Here is a 24162-nt window from a genome sequence, read left to right as displayed (position 1 = left end):
TGGCACTGCTTGCCCATTGTAGACAGGTTACAAGACTTAAGCCAAGCCAGATTTTGGACCCAGTCTTTGCATACAGATAGTTTGTTCTCTCTCTACTCCCAGCCCCATCAATCACTAAGCTTAAGCGGGGTGTTTGTTTCTTCTCGAGTTGTATGAATAGCAGGATCTTTTCCTCAACCTCGCACATATTGCTCCAAGCCTCTTTCTGAACCTGAGCCCTGGCATCCAACAGCCTTTGAATCAAATGGATGGAGGACAGTGCAGTGGGGAAGTTTCTGCCTCATCTCACTGAGCTGAGGTTGTTTAGCTCAAAGTTGCTAACCGGTTCCATTTTTAACGTGGATAAGCAGCGAGACCGCACGAAGCAAACAAGCGGCGTCAACAACTGGGCAGAGACACTTCAGTATAGGGTATAAAAAGCCCCAAAGCATTAGCATTTCCAGTGGACATAACTGTTAGAACTTGGACCCTGAAATCACTGGCTATCAAGGGAGGACTGACCATCCAAAGCAGGACACTACAGGTGAAAGGTGATCAATCAATTGCTTATTGTTTGTAACTGAGTCTCGTACCAGTATTTTCAATCAAGTGCTTCGCTTTAAGAAACTGGCTGCGGTCTTACCTCCCGCTGGCACTGAAACAGCCCCGACTAGTATCCCAATAAAACTGAGGGTAAAATCTTCTGTGGTCTCACTCCTGCTACACGTTCTCAAGAAAAGATGACCTTCCTAGTACCGTCCACCGGTTTAAAAAATAGGACTTTTTAATATAAGTACCCTCCCACCCAACATTTCTCTCATTTTAATCAAATGGAATGAACAACTATCTGAAAATAACTTTAGAGAAAAGCTAATGGTGAAACTAGAAAAATAAATAAATACAAAGCAGACAGCCAAAATTGACAGTATTTGTTGTTGTCTTGTTTTGCTTTCTGGTCTATTCCAAGCATTGAGAAACATGACCCCAAAGCTGCAAACAGTGCCAGATCCCACAAGATGTTGCTTTACAGAAAAAAAAAACTTGTTAGCACCAGAAAAGCAGAAGATTTTGTACTGGGATACTTTGGGCATGTCTACATGTGCCCTTATGGCACCGTTGTTACTATGGCATTGTTATTACTAAAGGAAGTACTAAATGATGGCACAGTAACAGCCATTACTGCACCGTGCCGCTGGCGCATGGTTATTTGTAGCCCCTACATCACTGTAGCGATGTGCTATAGTGAGGGAGTGCATTGCTACAGCTGCAGCATCATGCTTTGTGCCCGCTGATGCTACATCGCCATAGCGTGTTGGTGCAGTGACGTAGCCCTTTTTCCTGCAGTGCGCTTGAATCACAAAATGAAAGACTGACCCGAATCATTCAAACTGGTTTTGCCAATGCCTTCTAGCAGAATCAGTACATGTTTACAAAGTTAGAAACCGCTGTGTTCGAAGGGGCAGCTTTTCAGAACTACCTCCATTTCTTCCTCATCAGGATGGTTGATGTTTAGAAAGCCACAGAGTAACGCTGCAACCACGCACAGGGTATAATCTTTAAAATGTGGAAGGTTAGCTGTTTTTCATCTAGCAGCAACAGGACTCCTGGATCTTGAGAGAGTTCTATTTTTTACTGAATTATAATTTGCATTTAAGTAAAAAGGAAATCCAATTACATCTGGGAGTCTGGAATGTGCCTATACAGTGAGAATACAAAGTTTAAAGCAAGTTTCAAATTGAAGCTTCCATAGCTATTTTTTTTCCTCTATAACTCTTACTGGAAACTTAATTGATTGATAATGAGCCATACCTTAACCTTTTCATTTAGAAATGCACACGCTTTCACAGGGGTTTAGGTTGTAGCCGTGTTGGTCTAAGGACATAGGCAGACAAGGTTCCTTGGGTGAATTTGATATCTTTTATTAGACCAACCCAAATGGTTGGAGAATGGTTATTAAGCAAGCTTTTGGGTTCAAAAACCCTTCGTCAGGCTAAGGAAGTTTCAGCAGTTGGTGTGTGCATTTGACAAAGTTGCTGCTTACAAGAGCTTATGCACCTCTGAATTAGTCTTCAGTACAACCCTGCCCTGCCTTCTCTCTGATTACAAACTAACATGGCTAACTACCAGTCTCTCTCTTTCATTGAAAGCATCACTTGCCAACACAAAGTGGAGCAAACTGTTGTTTAAAAGTTTGTAACCAGTTCTGTTCCCACTTATATAACTGTAAATATGGAATAACATTATTTGTATGCCGATAGAAATCTGTAAGTCGGATCAGAATCAGACTCTACTGGTAAAATCTTGGCCCATGGAAGTCGACTGAAATTTTGTAATGGATTTCAATAAAGCCAAAATTTCACCCCATTGGCTTAATATAGACCTTGACAAAATACTGCAGAACATGTACTCTTCCAAAGTTTCTTACTCATGTCAATTTGTTTTTTGGCAGGCACAGCCAGGAAGCTATATTTTTTCCTTTTTTTTTTAAACTAACTAAAGTTAATTTGGGCATTTTAAATGTAAATCAAATTGCATAGTGGTTTCAAATGCAACAGGGCATGCCAGCTATTTAAAACAGCTTGATCTCATCAGGATAAATTGTGCAGGATACTTCTTCATAATGAGGATTAGGGACTAGTATTGTGTTGTTCTGACTTTTTGTTTATAATTAAAACAAACAAGATATTAACATCTGAAATTTGGCTGCTGCACCTCTACAGTAACTTCTTTTCATAACATTTTTTAATATGCATAGCCTCATTAACATTGTACCCAGAAAGAAAAGGTTTTATAGCAGAAACCTGACAGATCATTAACTGTAGCATAGCTAGCTGGCACTGCTACAGCAATCCATCACTACATGTAAAGCTGCTCTAAAAATGTGGTCATTGATGAGGAACTGAAACAAGGGGAACTAAACTGAATTTAAGAAATGAGAGCTGGGGTAGGGAGGTAGGATCCTGCACCATCAGCCCAGATATGATTGTGTCATTCATTAACCCTCTAATCTGCTCCTCTTCAGGTGAAGCATGTTGAATTAAATGACAAATACAAAGTAATACAGTATTCCTGGCTCTGTAAAAAAAGATAACTGCAGAATTTAGTTACAGGTTCATAAGTCAGCAAGATTTCTCAAGTTTCTTGCTTGGTATTTACTGACCTGTGAATGCTGATGCAGTACCAATTTCAAGTAAGAGCTGAAAAGAAAAATAGCAGACTTTTTTGCTTAAGGTTAATAATAACTTGGTTCCTGCAGTAAGGTTTATGTTCTTTCAGTAAGAAGGGATAAGCACAATACTTATTAATGCTAAGTGGAGACTTACACAAAATAACTCATGGACCCATGGAAGAATAAATCTCAGTATCTAAACTGTAAAAATCAAACACATACTCGGATGTGCCAAAAAACATCCCAAAGTACAGACCACTCCATGGTCCCTGGCACATTACTGTCACAATATAATCTTTGAAGGGAAGGAGTAATTGATACCAAACACTAAGGATGGCTTTAGTGACTAGTGTCTTGAGAACACGTGAGAGATTTGTGATGCCTCCAACTGTTGCTTATCTCTTAAATTAGAAATAAAACCTCCCGTGACTTGTCTTAGCATGACTCTTGGACCTGGCAATTCTGAATGCACTTCATGAAAATCTATTTTTCTTTTCTTTTCCTTTTTTTAAATATGCCCCTCTGGGTTTTAATAGAGTGCTATGGGGAAGATAAGCCTGGGATGTATCTCTTAAGAAAACAGAGCTACAGTTGTATTGTTAAGAAGTATTGTATATTGCCATTATGATATACAACTCTTGGTAGTTTAAGGCTGCTCCAGAGCAGGAAAATTAGCTGTAACTATGTCCATTTCTCACTTAAACTCAATAGATTTTATACATTCTTTATGGTAAAAACTTCACTTATGGAACAAAGTGCTGAACTTTCAACTGACTCCTAAATTACAAGCTTTTATTGTTTCCTCCCACCTCCCTCCCTTTAGCTTAATTGTGATACACACTGCAGGGGTTATGCACTTAATTATATTTTATTCAAGTTGCTCTAGCAAAGGCCATGTGGCAAAAAAAAATGATCGCTCAGCTCTGCAGCTGTGAGCAAAAACCATTGTTTGTACAAGATCTATACATCAGTTAGTCCACACTTAACTTGCTATAAAACTAAATTGGCTCCACATTGATTTGTGTCCCCTGTGGTACTCCTAATATATGTGCAAATATTGGAATAGGGTCTTTTGTTGTTGTTTTTCTCTATACCAGCAACCATATTCAGCAAACCTTAAGACTTTCAGCCTTATTGACCAAGTAAAACAAAGGACCAGAGCCAGGTACCGTTTAGGCACGACTCTCAAGTGGAGCTGGTACTCAGTCATGTTGCCGCATTGGATACATGTACATGTTCATGGTACCCAATCTACAATCACACAGCTTAGCGTATAAGTAAAGTCCAGCTTGCACATCCATTTGCGAGTGTCAGGAGCTGCATTGGAAACCCAATCTAAGTAAAACAGGGAGGATGGGATGGGGCAGGGGGAAGGTGGGGTGGGAAGAAGAGAAGGGTGAGTTTGGCAGGATCGGTGGGAGGGAGCATGTCTGTCCAAAGTGCCGGGGGGAGGGGAGTGGTGCTTAAAAAAGAGACCAGCCAGGATGGGAGGAAAAGCGCAACTCTGGGACTGGGGCAAGCAGCTGGCCTTTCCCAGCCCTGAGCTGGGCCCCAAACATATGAAGATGTTCTTTAGAGAGTCCTAACCTGGTCCCAATCTAACTTAGTTCACCTCCACATAAGAGCCAACAGTGTGCCCTTGTTGCAAAGAAAGCTAACAGTGTACTGGGCTGCATGAATAGGAGTGTTGCCAGCAAATTAAAGAAAGTGATTCTTCCCCTCAATTCAGCACTGGTGAGGCCACATCTGGAGTATTGTGTCCAGTTTTGGGCCCCACACTACAGAAAGGATGTGGACAAACTGGAGAGAGTTCAGCAGAGAGCAATGAAAATGGTTGTGGGGCTGGGGAGCATGACTGATGAGGAGAGGCTGAGGAAACTGGGCTTATGTTGGAGAAGAGAAGACTGAGGTGGGATTGAATAGCAGCCTTCAACTCCCTGCAGGGGGGTTACAAAGAGGATGGGGCTGGACTGTCCTCAGTGTTGGCAAATGACAGAACAAGGAGCAATGGGCTCAAGCTGCAGCAAGGAAAGTTTAGGTTGGATATTAGGAAAAACTCTCTCACTGGGAGGGTAGTAAAGCACTGGAACAGGTTACCCAGAGAGGTGGTAGAAGCTCCATCCTTGGAGGTTTTTAAAACCTTAGATAAAGCCTTGGCTGCGATGATATAGTTTGGACTGGTCCTGCTTTGAGCAGGGATTTAGACTAGGCGACCTCCCAACTCTCATTTTCTATGATTCTGTACTGGGTGGCAGCATTGACGATGTGTAGGCGGCACCTGCTGTTGGTCTCCACTCGCCGGCACACACCACCCCCCATCACCGACACCACTGGCAGCGTCTGCAGGCAGTCCGCAATTGCTGCAGGCTGCCGCTGACACTGCCTGTGGGTGTTCGCCAACCACCGGTCTGTACTCACCGCCCCTTCCCCCCCGCCGCTGACAACGCTGCAGCCACCTGCGGGAGCTCCCAGCTTGCTGCCACCATGCTCCTGCCACCAACAGCACTGCCACCGCCTGATGGAGCATGCCATGTCCCCCCAGTCTCCAGGGGCATGCGGTGTTCATGGGTGGCAGGGAATATAAGGTTGTTGCTTTCTAGCATAAGTGAGAAGAAAGGTTCCAGGTGATGAAAAGTTAGAGTAGGCTCAGTCCTAACTGGAAAGCATCTCAAACCCTTCCCTTACTCTCAAGAGATTAGGTCAAAAAAGAGGGCAGGGCAGAGGCTGGGCTTCCTTGGAGAGGTATGATTGTAAGCATGACAATTTGCAGAAACTGACCCACTTGTTGCATTTTAAGCACTGTAGGCGGAAATAATTCAATGGGAGCCCAGCAGCATTGCCATGGATGCTCAGTCCTATCCCTGTGCTCCCTGTTACGCTCTTATTGTGGGCGTTTTGGGGGTTTGGTTTTTTTGCTTTATGGCACTTTTCTGCCATTGTAGCAGAGCAGCAGGACCATACAGGAGGCCAGATTAATCCTAGGGTGGGAAAACAAAAGTAACAGAAAGGCTGGGTTCACTGACAGAGCAAAGTGGATGAGACAACATGCAATATTACCAATATTGTCACTCAAAAATCATGAGTCAGATCCCTAAAACAATGAGAATTAAAACAAAAACAACCCAAAACAAGTAGCTCTTCCTCTTCCCATTTGCTTTATGGCTTTGGAAGCTCAGGCATAATGTTTTCCAGCCTTCCACTACTGTGATAAAAGCTAGAAATAAGCCTTTTAAATGAAAAGTGAAATCCTAAACAAAAAATCCCATCCCAGATAAATGTTTGTCTAATCTGCATTTGAAACCTTCCCATGATAGAGATCCCACAGCCTCTCTATTTAATCTTTTCCAGTGCTTAATAAACGCTCATTTTTCGAGTATTCCTCCTAATACCCACCTAGTTCTCTCTTGTTATAATTTAAGTGCCTTACTTATTCTCCTCTCCCTGTGGGCATAGAAAAGAATTAATTCGCATGGTCTTTAGAACAATTCTTTCATATTTCAAGAGTATTGGTAGAGTCCATCCTCAAGAGCATTGGCAATGAGGTACAGACATACCCTGAAGTCACTTTGCATCACCCTGATGACATAGTAAGGTCAAAGATTTGTCTGTACAACTTATGGCCAAATAGGACAGGGAAGAGATCTGTTTCAGAACTAGGTTGAAAATACATCACTTCTATCTTTTCTAACAGTTGGCAGAACACATCACGTGTGCTTTCAACCCTAACACTGATCTCTCCTAATTTTTCATCCTGTACAATAATTTCTTGGATCAGGTAAGGGAAATATTCATTTTCTTCAGTCACTCCTGCATGTGAACTGTCTTCATGCCAAGAGCAGGAATTTCTTATTACTAATTGTATTACAAAATGTTCTAGTGCTCTACAACAACAAAAATCTGCACTTACTGATAGCTGGAGGTTAGGATTAAATCTTCTTCAAGTGTACACTGCCAACAGGCTTTGTGTGGTCCCAAGTTGTCTGCACGGTGTGTCAACTGATTATTTTACCATCTGTTTTGTCATGAGCTGCAGCTTAGCAAACCCACTGGGGAACAGAGCACCACCATCTCAAACATCAAGATGCAGAATGCGAGATTATAAATATTTCACACCATGTCGGAGAAACTCCACTGACCTCAGTACAGCTGCATCAATATGCTGAAAATCATGCTTGAAGTAAGGATCTCAAAATTAAGCTGTTTTCATTTTATGACCTCCCAAGTAATCTCTCCTGAACTTTTCTAAGCATTCCTGCTATGCAAGCACCAATAGGATTTAGTACTTGCAAAATCACAAGCTTTCACAAGAATTAGCATGAGGTCTTGCACAAGTTATCTTCAAATACTTTTACACCTTATTCCGACTTATCCAGAAATTCTGCAAACTTTGACATAATTTCTGAACCATCCCCATGGTGCCTGGAGGCAATCACATAGATGTAACAAACCTCTACTTTTTTTGAGCTTGTAAAATGTGCCAAGAGTCTCCAGCCTTTAACCACAAGAAAGGCAAGTGACAGTACCAGCCTCTCTATATAGGCTTGCCAAAGTACCATCCCTCCAATTGGGACCAAGAAAACCCAGGATGAAAAAAGAAAGCTTCTGGTCAAGTGTAAAACTCACTTCAAAATCACCAATTCCAAATTTAGAACACGATCTTAAAACTTCAGAGTTTCAAATGTAGCTCATCTTTAAGAAAATGTGAGTTCTTGCTGCTGTTTTATGAGGTGCAAATCTACCCTGCCTTCTGCTATTTTATATGACATTTCAAGGCTTTTGAGATAATTTTCTTTGATTTTGCAATTTTCTTATAATTTATATTTGACATATTGCAACAGCTTTAGCAGTTTATTTCCCCATTAAAATATTGCAGACAAAATATTTGAATTGTGACCCTGTCACAGTGAGATTCCTGGGGATTAACAGATGGAATTACTGTCTTAAGGCTACATCTCCCACTTTTGAGATGTGCAAAATCACTATGAAATGTCATGATTTAATAATAACTTTATCATCAGTAGCAGAAGGAAACAATCTAGGCTTCCCTGCTTCCATCACTCTGACAGTTCCTTCATTGCCTGTTCTTCGAACAAGTGGAAATGCACAAAAATAGAACAGCCTACGTGAACGTTTGACTGGGGGGTTCACCAGGTTTGTAACATAAAGACCTTTTCTTCCCCCCCCCACGCCTTTTCTATCCATAGCTTACGTGCAGCCTGGACACCTGTAACTCATTTCCATATTTAATCTCTCAGAAATCTAAGATAATAACCACAGGCAAAATTAGTGGCAGTTTTAGCAGCAAATCTGATGTGGGGCCTTCTAATATAGGAGCTAGGTTGATGCTCCCCATTCCATTTCACATCGGTTCCCCCATCAGTCACAATCAGATGCTTATGTCTTCAATCATAATCATCCTTAGCTAGATGCAAACCAGTGGACCTAACAGTAGCTCCTAACCGCATTTCCCTATATTAGCCACTCTCTCAGTTCTACACATTTTCACTTTTGAGCAGGAAATGTTCAGGCTTCCAAATGAACCCCTAAACCACAGTAGCAGCTAAAGCATCCTGACTTATCAGGCAGGTGTAATATTAAACCATTGATAAGTTGAGCAAAAAAGCCAAATTCACATTCAAAATTCAACAATTAATAGGCAACCCCTGGTTGCCAGAACTGAGGTGTCAGTCAATCAACACTATCCACATTTTCTGGCACGATGGCCTCTGCTTGATAATTTGTCAAATGATGAAGATTTGCTCTGCTGAAACAAATAAACAAACGCTATATGTGAGAAATGAGCTCTGCTAATTTCCTGTGTGGGTGTATTTTGACTGGCGGGCCTCTGTGTAATGAAAAGCACTAATTCAGTAGTGTTAAATAAAATGGAGACGGAGAGAGATGCTGGAAGGCTGACCCATGATGGAACAACTAAACAGAGGGCAGCTACAAGTCTAGTGTGAGAATTTTTCTCCCTAAATCTTGTTTTAAGCAGCAAGAGTAGAAAGAAAGTGACTTTAAAAAAAAAAAGAGTCCCTTATGCTTAGTTCTTCATTAAGGCACCAGAGAGGCTTGAACAACCCCCCCCCCCAGATCTGAACACCCACAAACCCTGTGGCATGAGCCCATCTCTCATAAGAAACAGTCACAGGAAAACATTAGAGCTGTTTTTCACTCACACCTCCTAAATCATCCTACAGAAGTGGATTCCTATCATCTCTATTTTATACAAGGGGGAAATGAGGCACCAAAAGGGGACTTGACTTGCCAAATCACAACTTAAGCGTATGTCATTAGTTTCATATTCTACTCTGTGTGTGCAGGAATCTGGGCACAACGGGCTAAGATAATCCTACTATGCAAGGTACTTACATGGCCCTCCTTACTGCAGACTGGGCATCTCTTGGATCCTCACAGTACTCCTGTAAGTGCAGAGCGCCCATGGGGCAATGGGGGGCAGTGGGGATTACCCCCCCCCCCCCGGCAGGAGTGGTGAGTACATAGGCTTTTTTCATTTTTTTTTCTTAAAGGGCCAGAGCTGGCCTGTGTAGGGCACCCATGGGGGGGCTGGGGGAGTGAGGCAGGGTCAGGAGGCTTATGCAGGAGTCCCCCATGCAGCATGGGCCAGTGGGGGGCAGCAAGGATCACCCCCTGCCCGGCAGCACCCGGTGAGTCAGGGCTTTTTTTTTTTTCCCCACAAGTGCCGGGAGCTGGGGCAGCCATTGCCGGGCTGGGAAAGGGGTAGGGGATGAGCCTGGCCTGCCTGATTCGGAGATTCGGCAGCAGCCAAATCTCCGAATCAAATTCAGCTGAACTGAATCACTGAATTGAATCACTGTCCCCCAAATCGGCTGAATCTGAAGCGAATAATAGCTGCTTTGCACAGACTTACTAATTAGCAGTAGGGTGAGTTCCAGACCACATTTCTCCCTAGCCTCACAGCACGCAACATTAGGCTGGCTCTGATCCCTTTTCTCTTCAAGCCTTCTGGTCCTGTGCCTTGACCCATGCAACACTGCAATGCAGAGGCAAAACTTTGAGGGAATTATTATGTTATTAAACATGTACAGAGCTCCTACCTAGCTCATTGTCGTAGTTGCAGATCAGCTTGGTGTTGGAGCATTTGAACATACTAGTTTTCAAACAGAAAAGGAAGCTTAATCTTCTCAAAATGATAAGACACCAGCTTCCAAATACATTACCTCAGAAATGGGAATGCAAGTTGCAAAAAAACCGGGAAAAGAAATCTTTGGCTAGGGGAGGCTTTAATTATCATCTGTTTTTGGCATAATAACCATTCCATCTTGCCTTGATGCCAAAGGCTGTTCTCAGTTCACGGAAGTTTTAATGATTGTAATTGTGCCCTAAAATAGGTACACTTTTTTCCTCTTCCTGCTGTGTCTATTGCTCAGTGACTGGCATTTTTTTGCATGCGCATGGTGAGCAAGGGATAAAATCCCCTCCATAACCTGTCAACAACATTAAAATAAATGGTTCTGGTTCTTGTTTCACTTCTAGTTCTTCACTCATGTAGACTCATAGACCTCAGAAAGAACAAGTAGGATTTACCATATTTACTTGATTAGATGAGGGACCGCTCCGCTGTCCCATTTAGCATGGGAAGAAAAGCCCCTCACCTTACATTAAAGCACAAAGTCAGGAGGGGGGGAGGGCAGGCAGCAGTCCCAACTTGGGGTTGGCGCTGGAACTGGAGCCACAGCTACCACCTGCACCCTCTCCCCTGCTGCCCCTGCATACCCTCCCCTGCTGCCTCTGCATTCCTCCCCCACAGTCCCAGTCTATTCCCCACCCCATGCCACTTCTCCTGCTCTCTCCCTTTCTGCCACACTCCTCCTTACCTTTGCTCCATGCTGCTACAGGGCTGGCTGGAACAGCAGTTTTGGCTCCATGCCACTGCTGGGGGGGAGACGGGGGGCTAGAGCTGTGCTCTTTGTCCTGGGCTGCACCAGGGATGAGCAAAGGTAAGGGGGTGGGGAAGATGAGAGGAAGGAGAGCAGGGACCTGAGGCTGCAGGTAGCAGAAGTGGCATGGAGAGGGGAACAGGGAAAAATTGGGGCAACCTGAGTCAAGGGAGGGGCAGGCACAAAGTTGGGGTAAATGGGAAGGAGGCTGGCAGCAGGGGGCAGAGTGACTGCCTCTCTCACTACTTGCCCCACCCCCTACACTGCCTGCCCCCTACCACCTGCCTCCCACTTGCCCTACCACATGCTCCTCTACTGCCTTCCCCCCACTGTCCCCTTCATCACCTCTCCCCCCCACCACTTGCAATAGGGTGGGGGAGAAAATCTGAGATGATCCTTCAATAATTAGATTCCATATATGGAAAACTATAATAAATTTAAAAATATTCTGTGTGTAGGATCTAAGTATGAGAGGGTCATCTTAGATTCAAGTAAATACAGTAAATCAGTGTAACTGAGAAAAGAACCAAGCCTCAGACTCAAATTTTTAAGAGAAGCAACTGATTTGGCACATTCTCTTTTTCTCTAAACTTTGGTATTCCTCCATTCCCTCTCTTATGTGGGGAACATTATGCAGACGCTCCAAGTGCCTTATCCTCTCACCCGACTTTACAAGTAAACAAGCAGCATTTCAATGGGTGCGATACTTTCAAATCCAGATGTGATATTTTTGCTCCAACTACTATGATTGATTATTCAGTGTTACATCAGCATCTTTAAGAAGGCATTGTATTATATTTTAAATGCAGAAACTAAAACATGATCTTAACTTTAGCTACTACTTGCAGCCAAATTATTTTGTTCATTGCAACTACTTAGGACATTAAGGTGCAATATAGGCAAAAGAAAGGGGCACATAGCACAAGTAATTAATGGAGTTGGGAGATAGCCCTTGTTTTATCCAGCTTGAAAGTTTTAAGAGAGGTATGTCATTGCCATTTCAATGCATGTATGTAAATTTAAAATAGCTTCACTGACTTAACTGAGTTATTTCATGTTTACACCAATATAAACCACAAAAGAATTTGTCTGATTGTCCAGATGCCCTTTTGCATACATTAGCTGGGAGAGCAATCCATTCTTTAATAATTAGCATATGTGCTAAGTGAAAGTCAGGGGAGACCTATATGTTCATGTCCATAGTTATCTTATCATACTCTTTTTATTAAATAGACATCAGCTAGCTCGATTCAGCAGAACTTCTCATATATTCTGCCCACAGTTCTATACCATGCATCTTTCCCCAGAGGGAAGTATTCACTTTAAGTCAGAAGCTCTATGTCTTTCCTTCCAAAGATTATTCACAGGATTTAGATTCTCTATCTAACAAGATATTCACAGGTATTTGGGTCTGTCAGTTGTTCACTGGTTCATACCTTTTTGGCAAGTTCACATCAAAAGGAAAAAGGAGACAGAGCAGATAACCGAGATGTATCTCCATTACTGAGCTTTCAGAAAACAACTTTATTGGCTTTACCTACCAACATTTCACGTCTAGTCTAAATGTCTTAATAGAACGTATAGCCCCAAATGCAACTCTCACTCTCCAAAATGTTTTGGTGACAGCTATTTGAATTATCTTTAACCGTGGGGGGAATTGTTTATAAGAAAATGTGGTGATCATGAAAATCTAAATAGTTTCTTGTTTTGAAATTAAAACTCTAAAATGAAAACTTCCATTTTGAAATGCTTAATCACACTGACAGACAAGGTTCCTTGGGTGAATTTGATATCTTTTATTAGACCAACCCAAAGAGTTGGAGAAAAGTTATTAAGCAAGCTTTCGGGTTCAAAAACCCTTCGGCTAAGGAAGCCCGACGAAGGGTTTTTGAACCCAAAAGCTTGCTTTATAACTTTTCTCCAACTATTTGGGTTGGTCTAATAAAAGATATCAAATTCACCCAAGGAACCTTGTCTGCCTATGTCCTTAGACCAACACGGCTACAACCTAAACCCCTAATCACACTGAAGGACTTTGTTATGATATATTACATGTAGATTCTTTTTGTTTCAATATTTGAGTTCAAAGTTTTCCAGCATTTTTTTTCCTTTTGTGCAAATTTTCAGCATTTGGACATTTCATTCTGATCTGGAGGAGAAAACAATTTCATAATGGAGGAATCTGATGCAAAGCAGATTCCATTGTTCAAACAGCTTTCATCAGCTGTCAGTCCAGACACTCAACTGGTGCAAGCGAGTACAGTTCCACTGAAGTCAATGTAGTAGCACCTACTAACCAGCCCAGGTAGATGTCTAATCACCTACCCAGACAGTGTGAAAGGAAGGCTGCGGCCAATGAATGAGCAAATAAAATTCAAGCCAAGATCTAAGCCAAGAGCTATGAGTTTAACCTTTTAAACCTATCATTTTTAGGTAAGTGTTTCTGCCTGCAATAGATGCCCAAATAACAGACTGAGAAACTCAGCCTTCCCTACATGTTATATCTGCTACGTAATTACCTTGTTGATTATGTATAAAATTGTAACCAGCCATACATGCAAATTAACTATCACATTTTTAAAAGGTCCAACCAGCTACAAAGTTATTGCCTGAAAACATTTAATAGCTTTATAGCTGGTTCCTACCCAGCTTTTTAATTTGAACATGTAGGCAGTCTGCTGCTGAGAGACCACAGCTGCTGCGATCTCCCAGCCATGGGGTGCTCTACACCCCCCCCAACAACAGGGAGACTATAGCAGCATCCTACAGCTGTGGGGGGTGAGGGGCCTCAGCCTGACGGGACTCTCTTAGATTCATAGCTGTAAGGGGTTGGAAGGGACCTTGGCAATGGTGACATGTAGGGTGCACGTGCAACCCCTGAGAGCACCGGTGCACCTCCTGACTGGCTGCGCTTGCCACTTACGTGATGGGCAGGGGGGCAGGTGGGAGTGCTGGTGCCCTCCCTGCAAGCGCCAGCCCATCACTGCAACCTCTCCCAGAAGTGGCTGTAGTGATCAGCCACAGTGATCAGCCATTGCAGGATCTGCTGTGGAGGGTCATGGCAGCAAGATTGGACCCCAGGCAGTGAGATTGGCCATGGGGGGGCCGCCCCCCCGTTGGTGGGATTGGTCTCAGGGGGGGCACATGCCCCCCCGACTAAGACGGCACAAGTCACCCATGATCATTGGGTCCAGCCCCCTGCACTAGGCAGGAAAAACAACTGGGGTCAGGTGACCTCAGCAAGGTGAGTATCCAGTTTCCTCTTGAAGATTTCCAGGGTAGGCGATTGCACCACCTCTGGCAGGAGACTATTCCACAGTCTGGACACCCTGAATGTGAAGAAGTTTTTCCTAGTGTTAACCCTGAAACAGTCTTCCAGGAGTTTGTGGCCATTACTCCTGGTTTTCCCCAAGGCTGCCCTGATGTACAGTTGTTCACTGAGCCCTCGATGTATTCCCCTGATACAGCGGTAAGCTTCTACCAAGTCCCCTCTCAGCCTTCTCTTTTTTAAGCTGAAGAAACCCAAGTTTCTCAGGCTTTCTTCATATGGCTTGCCTTGCAAGTCTCTGTTCATACAGGTGGCTTTTCTCTGGACTCTCTCGTCCTTGCTGTGCCTCATGCAACTGGGGACCAAGAATCCCTCCACCTGATGGACCTCTTGGTCTCAGCTATGCCATGTGCATAGCTGGGACTGAGAGCCCTATCAGGTACAGGACTCTGTCCCAGTTGCACATGGCCCCCATGGCTGGGAGCCCTCTCAGCAAAGGGGGCTCCCAGCTGTGGGAGCCTGCTTCTTGCTGATGTCCCATACACCAGCAATAAAGTATGATTGGATCTAATGCATAATCCCACAGTACTGTCTCCTGTCATGAATGTGTGGCATGGTGGGAGTTGTGCGGATCGTGCATTGGATCCAATCACACATTTACCTGCACATATAGAGGGGGTATCTAACTCATTTTATCCTGCTGAAAACAAACATAGCATAGGAAGCAGAATATTTTTAACCCAGCCTATAAACAGCACTTATAAGGGCCTTGTTGCACGTTCATTTTAGGTGGCTCCTGGAGTTCTTAACCCCTGGATTGTCTGTATAGGCAGTCCTCAGACTTATGACACAATCGGTTCCTGAAAACCTTAAGTCGAAACATTGTAACTCAGAATCAATTTTCTCATAAGAAACAATGTTATAAGTGGAGGATTGGTTTCTGAACCAAGGCCTGATACCCTATTTTCACTAAAAATACCCCCACATTTTTTACTTGATCAATTATAGATGAGTAATATAGCTACATTAATGTATATATATTGTAAATAGCAACCATATTGATTTGGAAGCACTTCTTTGAGGTGACTTTGCTGGACTTTTTGAAGGGCTCTTGGTTGGACTTTTTGAAGGATTCTTGATTGGAGTCTTCTCAGGAGTCTTGGCTGCAGGTTTTTCTGGAGTCTCGTCTGCTTTCTTAAAAAAAGCATCCAGGGAAGTTTGGACAGATGTTCTCCAGGGAGATGAGCAACACAGCAAACATGTTCGCTGGTGTGATGTCGCATTGGATCAAACGTTGTAAAGTCAAAACTGATGTCATAAAGTTGAAACAGGGTGTCAAGTTATAAACAGTGTAAGTGCAAAATGTTGTAACTCGAATCATTGTAAGTCGAGGACTGCCTGTACATTAACACCTGAAACCAGTTTTTAGCACTCTTTAGGTGGCTGAAAGTTACACCACTCTAGCCTAGGTTGAATCTCCTATCTATGTTACGTAGCTCATATTGCACTCATGTATAGCCACCATAGGCTACGTGTTAGTGTGAACACTGCACCTGCCCCCCCCACCCTCAACAGATTGGGTCCACAGCCTCCCACTGCCCATTGCCCTCTCCGGCACCCCAGATCCCCACTCATTGATAAGTATTTCATCAATTACTGATGGGTTTTGGGCATTGGCGATGCATAGGGGATGCGTGCGGGTGCATGTGCACCCCCCTAAGATTGGCCACGCACCCCCTTGAAGCGCCAGCTGTGAAATTGGAAGTACAGCTGTAGGAAGTGCACTTCCGGTTTTGCCACTGGCTTGGTGATCAGCTGCTGGGGGACCCCCCTCCACCCACCCCGTCAGCATCTGTTGCCCATGGTTTGGGGTGAGGGCAGGGGGTTGTGGGTATCAGTATTCTAAAAACTGGATTTGTGACCATTATTTTTGGATCTCACTGAATAGCCAACAAAAAATAATACCTGTAAGTGCCTCCACTCTTCTTTTATCTATGATCTGGAACTGAAAGGCTTCACTACTTCTATCTAGATACCCATGTTAATCTAATCACTGTAGTATTAAACACCACACAGTCATTAACAGATCTCCTTCTCACTACAGCCTTGTGCTGTCTACATTTTACAGATAGAGAACAGAACTACATGGTAGATTAAGTCCACCCAAGGTCAAAGGAAATCTACTTCAAAGCCAGGACTAAACACAGACCTCCAGATGCCCAAGGCAGTACTTTATCTACTAAATGAGTCCTGAATCTTTTCATATTGGTGGCCTCTTATTCTAATTCAAACATTTTTCACTCCTTGGCACTTACTGTGAAAAGTAGTAAAAATTACATATCAATGATGATAAAAATCAGTCAGTATAATTTATTTGTGTGGGCATAGCAAGAGGTTGACAGAGAATATTAGACCTTGAAGGACAATGGTGTGCAGGGAGTGGGAGATGGAGATTATCTTTCCTTTAGACTATAATCAAATTTTCAATGCCTCACCACCCTCCTGATTGCCTTTCAGGACCCGAGTGAGGGTGGCAACCTGTAGAATAAGAAACACTATGCTAGATCCATCCCTCAAATTTATAACCCAATGCCCATCTGAGCTATTCTGGGTTTTCCAACACGGTCCCCAAAATTGTCTAAATTGTTTTAAAACAATTCACTCCAAGATGCTGACCCCTGAAGACAAATTATTTATTTTTCAGACTGCGTATCAGTAGTTTGGCAATACTTTTTGCAAAATAGTCACAAGGCACCTTCCTTCCCCCTGCCCCCCAAAAAACAAGTTTCTTCATATATGTGCTAAACTCTTGCCAGATCAGTTAGTTGTAAGTGGGAAAAATATGTCAACAGGCAAGCAAAATTATTAGCCACCTCATATACTGAGATTAGATTATAGAATGAGTGAGATTAGATTACAGAATGATCATATAAAGAGATTAGTTTTATGACACTTTAAGTTTTGTTTTGAGAAACACTGAATATGTAGTTATTCGGCTCTAAATAAGATCTAGATTGTGAATCAGGTTTTCTGTCTACACAGAATACAAAGAAGGAATAACAACATTGGGGCCAGGCACATAGGAACAAACGGGGCACCCCACCTGCTTGCTCTGTTCCAGACCAAGAAGCTAGGGAGCTTGGGATCCATCTCTTCACTTGCTGGCCAAAGTAGTTTGACCAGGGCAGAGTAGGAGCAGGTAGTAGTTCAGTGGTACAGTGCAGCAATAAATTACTGCCCTAGGAACAAGCAGTAGGTTCAAGTTCTTGCCTCCCAGGATGATTGCTATCATGAAGCACCTTATATAACTTACCTCTGCCTGGGACCAAGCCCAAAGTACAGTGTAGCTCTACAACTATTTATATGTTATTTTCAGACCTTAAGAAAACACCGACTTAGTCATCCAAGGTCAAAACTCCCCTATTTTTAATTAAATTCCCAGAATTACCTTGTTAAAAAAAAAAGACTGTGTTGACAGTTGAGACTAAACAATACTTTTTACAGTTGAATTTCAGGCAGCACTAAAAATAATGTAATGCAGTTAACTATTTTTGGAAAACTATTTAAATATTGAGTTTTCCAAATCCATGGAATTTGACAGTATATAAGGTCTCATCCTAAAATTGGAACAAAGAGAAATTCTCAAAACATTTTTGTGATGTGAAAAATAATGTATTTTCTTAGTTCAGATTTTTTTTTACTTTTGACCAAAATATAGGGCACCTATACACATGCAGCGAGGCTGTACTGACATGCTGTAATTACAGTGTTTTGGAGAAGACTCAATTAACCAAGTCTGCTGGAGCATGGTAATTACTGTGCTCCAGCTGACTCTAGTGTCACATGTATCAGCATCCCCATGCTGGAAAACTGTCTCATATGATGACCTTTAGTTAAAGTGCCCCCACCGCCATTTTTCAGCGTAGGGATGCTGATACACATGATGCTCTAGGCACTTTAGAGCAACTCTCAGGTTGTTTATACACATGCTCTATACACACCTCTAGGAGGTGGGGGCGCTTTAATTAGAGCAGCTCCGAGAGCCATGCTAATGAATAGAGTCTGATTCAATGCACTTTAATTACAGCGCATTGGAGCAGCCTCACTGCATAAGTGCTCTCAGAGTTGCTCTAATTAAAACACACACCCCTCTGCTTCCCAGAGCATGTGTATAAATGGCCATTGTTTTTTCCCCCTCACTACAGCCTTTTTATTTCAAGTGTCACTGAAAAGTTTCAACTTACAAACGCTGTTTTCAAGACAAGGATAATTTGACAAGTTCCTTTTCTTGCGAAAAGTTTCAGTTTTGACAAATCAGCATTTTTCAATTAAAAATGCTTCAAGAAACTATTACTCATTAGGTTAATCACTCATTGGGTGACTTACCCTAGGGTAATGCTCCAATATTACTGTATTTTATTTGGCATGCAGTTAATGTAGGAGGGGCGGTATGATTCCTTTATCCTGAAGGAGCGCAAGATAAATTGTAGACTAGAACAGGCTTAATTGTGGAGTCATTTGGGAATCATAAGAAAGTCATGGGAATTAACCATCCAAATGCCCTTAGAAAATTTACAAATCCAGCTTGAAATCCTAGTCATTTCTAGAAAAAGGCCTTTTCTCTTGTTCTGAAAATTCTCTCTGAGGAGCCGTCTAAAACAATTTTCGTTCTTGCCTTTAAAACGTTAACCTTAAACTTGTGCTATTTCTACTGAAGTTCTATAGATCCACAGAAGCAACAGTTTTTTCTTGAATCCGCACATTTCTTCCAACTCCGCATGAGTTTTTAAGGGAAGCTGCAAAACAACAGGTCAGTAGAATTTTGTGAAACTTTCAGGAGTTTTTAATCAGTATCATTTAACATTATATTTCACTTGAAATTTCAGGTTCGTTTATATTTGACATAGCAAAAGGGAAATCCACAACCAAAACCAGGAAAATAAATAAATAAATAAATAAAACTGGATATATTTAAGCCTGAACATTGCAGCGGGATTTGTGAGGTTTCTCCACGGTAACTTTGACCCTTGCGGATTAACCATGTGTCAGTCACAACTTTTATAACGGAGGTGCAAGAATGTCATGAAATTCAGCCATGTGCAAATAAATAAATAAAGCCACCACCACGAAAGACCCAGCTCATCCAGACGCAGCTAAACACTTGCTCCGAATTTTGTCAGAAGGTTTTTGAAACCTTTAGATGTGGAAACGATTTCCACATCTGAATTCAAGGCTTTGCTTTTAATGGAATAAAAAATAATTTTAGGGTGCATACCGACATTACACTAAGAAGTTTAGGGGGATATACTGGGTTATAAATGGCCACCTGATCTAACTCAGTGATGTAGATGCCAGGAGCCCAATTTAAGGTAAGTATTGGGTAGGGGAGGGGCGGGTGGATCAGGGTAGCAGCTCCACTGTGGGGTAGGTAAGTCCTGAGACGGGGGGGAGCTCCCCTCCCACCCCCAACTTCCAGAGGCTATTTTGGCCCCCCAAATCTCCGCCTCCTATCCCCAGATGAACAACACCCTACGGAGACCTGTGTGGTCTGAATGAGTGTTTAATTGCCAATGCAGAAGCCAAACTTCCAGGCAAGGCAGTCAGTCCGGTCAGTAACGGTATCAATTTACACACAGAGTAAAAATCTAGTTTAAAAAAAAAAAAAGGCGGGGGGGGGGCAAGTAATGTCTCTTTTAAAAAAAATCCAAAAAACCTTCTCTTCCTTCTCTATATCTTCTTATTTCTCTTCTCCCCCCCCCCCCCCCCTTGGTTAGAAATATGTTACTCAGCTTTAATCCTTAATAAGTTTCAACCTTCATTCTATTGCACACAACAGTTCCAAGTTCCAACCCAGAGCCAGGGGGACTGCAGCAAGTGCAGCCCTCTAAGAACAATAAAAAAACCCAAGATGCATGCAAACAGTCATAGGAGAAGCAACGTATATTAAAGTATAAGCAACACCAGGGTCACCCGGAGGGCAAGGATTTGAAACGGGTTTTGTTATTCTGCAGTTTCTGGAGCACAGCAATATCAAGTATGATGTTGGGATAATGAAAAGTGACAGGCATAATCTCTCCTCTCAGTTTGGGCTGAGCATGATGTTCAGATTTACTCAGAATTTCAAAGTCTGAACCGCACCCAAACCAAACTATCATATTCTTTCCACCCTGCCCCCTCTAGCCTCATTGAATCTACAATAAGGAATTCTCTGTGGAAGCCAAGACACAAACCAATGGGGGGGGGGAAGGGGGGGGAGGTTTGCTTTGGTGATTTTTTTGTGGGGGAGCAGCAAATGAGCAGAAAGCTTTTCAAATGGATAGTGTAATTTTGCAGGACTTCCAGACTGAACAAGGTAAATGCATTATCACAAGGAGAGAAGCGAGCTGTGCTGAGCTGTCTAGGTCTGAGATTGGATTAATTTACAGCAAATGTATCCATATTTTGAGCTTATCTGCGTTCTAAAGTTACTTGAGGGGAATGGCTCTTCCAGGATCTCATTCTACACTTCCACATACATCTCCTCAGAGTTACTGCAGGTCTTGGTAGAGCAATATCTTTTATTAGACCAAATAGATATTTGCAACAACAACAACAAAGTCTTTATGTCCAAGCTTTCCAGCACACATGCCCTTCTTCAGGTATAGGAGAGTGCAAAGATTGTAAAATTTCTCCAGGTAGAAATGAAAATTCGTAGTTCACAGGAGAGCTAAAAGGTGTTGTAAGTTATCCTGGTTGGATGCCCTCTATCAAGAGTTCAGATTCCTTTTGCCTGTAGACCAACATGGCTACAATGTGGGTACCTGCATAAGCACACCCTCGACCACTGTTTTCAGCTCCTTCTGGAATTGATTCAGCTGTCACTCAATAGGAGTAACTATCGCTCTTACCCTAGACTGCTACCGAAATGTTCTCACATGTAAAGCGTAGTTGCACTTGGAGAAAGGCCCCCCAAAGCATTACCTGTTATTGCCACTCAGTGATCTCATAGCAAGTTTGCTCATTTTCTGGGTGGAATAGGAGGGAGCAGGGGCCGAGGTGGATTCTGACTGGTGTCATGCAAGCTTATACTGGAACCAGACACCCGAGCTGATAATACAACAGTAAAAAATTCTGCAGCTGAAATTCAGTTAACAGTTCAGTTGAGGATGTGCTGAACAGAAAAGAAACAGGTTCACATATTGGCAGAATTCTTAATCAAGTTCCACTTACGACATTGTTATTACTTAAGGTGATTGTGGTGATGATGCCTGCATCAGAAAGACATTCATATTTTTGGTTCTTTGCTGAATTTACAACTAAAACTACCAGCATTTCTTTGTTTGCAAGAAGAGTCAATTTAATGTGGTGTTACTGAGGGGGAATAGACAGAGAAACCCACAATGACATCTTTGGGACCTCTTTAGAGAGGAGGATCCTCTCTAAAAATCCAGGGATATGCATTCAGCTGCCGTAAGGTTTGCAAGTAGCCTGATCCACTTGCTGTGCTGAGTTCTGGTTTAGCTCTGAGGCTGTTCTAATTTATACCACAGTGCAACAACTACAAGGGGCTGAAAAATCATCTGAGAATTAAAACATGGGTAGTTCTATACCACACTTCTCTGTTAAGTGAGACACCTCGACCTAGTTGAACTGAAGTTGGGACTGCATTATGAATGCAGTACAAGATAAGGGTGGCCGTATGACAGTGGCCTAACTGAAGTTGGGACTGCATTATGAATGCAGTACAACATAACAGTGGCTATGCGACAGTGGCCTTAAGACTATATTTGTGCTCACTGGGGATCAAATCTTGTCTGCTGACTCCCGAGTTGTTGCACAGAATCCAACTTTTTTAACCCGTTCCTCCAGTATCGGTTCTGTTGCCTGCTGTTTGGATTGTATATGTAAATTGTCAACTAACACAACATTTTAATGACCTTCAGATTCCTTATGCACTTTGCCTGCTACCAAGGTCCAAGGAATTTCAAATTTCAGTGATTTCTGGACATAATTCCTAGATATCAACATCACATGCTGGGAGCCTTTAACCCTTAACTATAGCACTACTTGCAGATGAATTCACTGCCATAGTCTGTCAAGCATGCACTAAAATCCTTAGACTTTGTTGCCACATAACAAATTTCCAAGCACAGTGGTACACACACAGTGCTTGTTACAGCATAGTCCAATATTACTCTTTTCACTCCAGTTGTTCCCAATATACTAATTGCCAGCAATGAATTTCTTGCTACAGAAGCTGCACTTCTACTACACTTGTAATAAAAGGTCATAAAGAAATAAGCAGACAAGCATTAAAATGGAGCCCATGCCAGCCTCAGAAAAAAATCTCATTAAATTCATGCATATTTTTTGCATAACTTTTCACTATAAAGTTGATAAGAAAGGAATATCCTTTACACGTTTGCTGCTCTTTCCAAATCTTTATATTTAAGATAACTGTTCCTATCATAGTAAAGAGTGGGATAGCTGTGATATACATTACACATAATTACATGTACACTCCACCCCCACCCACACCCTATACTCTTGTACAACTGACTTAACCCAGCAGGAAAAGACGACAAATGATAAGAGACATTTCTATCTGCATATAATAACCAAATGAAGCCAGAGATGTTTATTTAAATCCAACAGACTCTTAAATAGAGACAGGCACTTTTGGGAGTGAAAGATCCATCTTTGAGAGGGCATTGGGGAAGATCATTCTCTGTTCAGAAACACACTACTTCCAGCTTCCACAGTCTTGAATTTATTTTCACTGGCCAAAAGTATTGCAAAAAATATGCACAAGTTTAATGAGCATTTTTCTAAGGATGGCATGGCCTCCCTCACTCTTTTCCTTGCTATGAAGAGGAAAAGAGGGAGGGAAATAGCTGGCTGGAAGATATTCATTGAAAGAAAAGTTGAGGGAAAAATAGTAATTGTTTTTCATATTTTTCCATGTTCCAACCATTCCTATTACCAACTTCATTCAATATTTTCTTGAGTAGAAAAATGCTCACTGGATTTTTTTCCACTATAACTCCTTCGATTTCAAAGCAATACTGCAGTACAATGCTGTTGCAAAAAACAACTTAACAGCATAAAGAACAAAGATACTCTCTTCTCAATCTGTTGGGAATTATCCAATTATACATTTTTATTAGGGCATTGCTGTTTTATCACAATAAAAACCTTTTAACAGACATAGATCAACTGCAATGAAACTTTTCTTGGAAGAAGTTTCTCTGGATGGACTTTTTTTGAGCCAGACAAGGGAGAAATAAACCTCAGGGCAGTGTCTGAATGTAAGTCTCCTTCACTGCATGAGAAAGCTCCAACCACCATATTATTAACCTACCCTAGGTTGAACAGCTCATTTTAAAAATAAATACATAAATAAAAATATAAAGGTCTTGGTTTATCTCAAGGCAGAATGAAGCCAAATAACACAACCTCCCTTCTATAAACAGATGGTGAACTCTTTTTTTCCCCTGATCATTTCATATGAATATGCAGCAATTCCTATTAAGCCTATTGCAAGCTATTCAAACGCATCAGTAGGAAAATATATCCTAAAGGGCCTCAAGAAATGCTTGCTTCTTCACCTTTTCTTCCATAAGTACACTGACCTACTTTTTTGCCCCAATAAAAACCGATATGATATCTTAAAAATAAGTAACAGGATAAACAAAAGCCATATTTTTCAGTCACAAATATCAGAAAGGTCACCGCTAGCAATATTCACAGTAACATCACCAGCAATACAGAGAAGCGACCGCAGATGTCAAAAGGTTGCTCCAGTCAGCCATGATGATAGCATAAAGCAAAGATTTCATTTTCAC

General features: G+C 42.1%; 1 protein-coding gene across 1 annotated transcript in view; it reads right to left on the bottom strand.

Moving 5' to 3' along the window:
- The window catches only part of ADGRD1 (adhesion G protein-coupled receptor D1), a 243246-nt gene that overhangs the window by 172317 nt on the left and 46767 nt on the right, over positions 1-24162 (bottom strand). The window lies entirely within an intron of this gene.

The sequence above is a fragment of the Alligator mississippiensis genome, chromosome 10 (assembly GCF_030867095.1).
Source record: "Alligator mississippiensis isolate rAllMis1 chromosome 10, rAllMis1, whole genome shotgun sequence".
NCBI classification, from domain to species: Eukaryota; Metazoa; Chordata; order Crocodylia; family Alligatoridae; genus Alligator; species Alligator mississippiensis.
The sequence above is the reverse complement of the archived record's forward strand: the minus strand, read 5'-3'. Positions and strand labels throughout refer to the sequence as shown.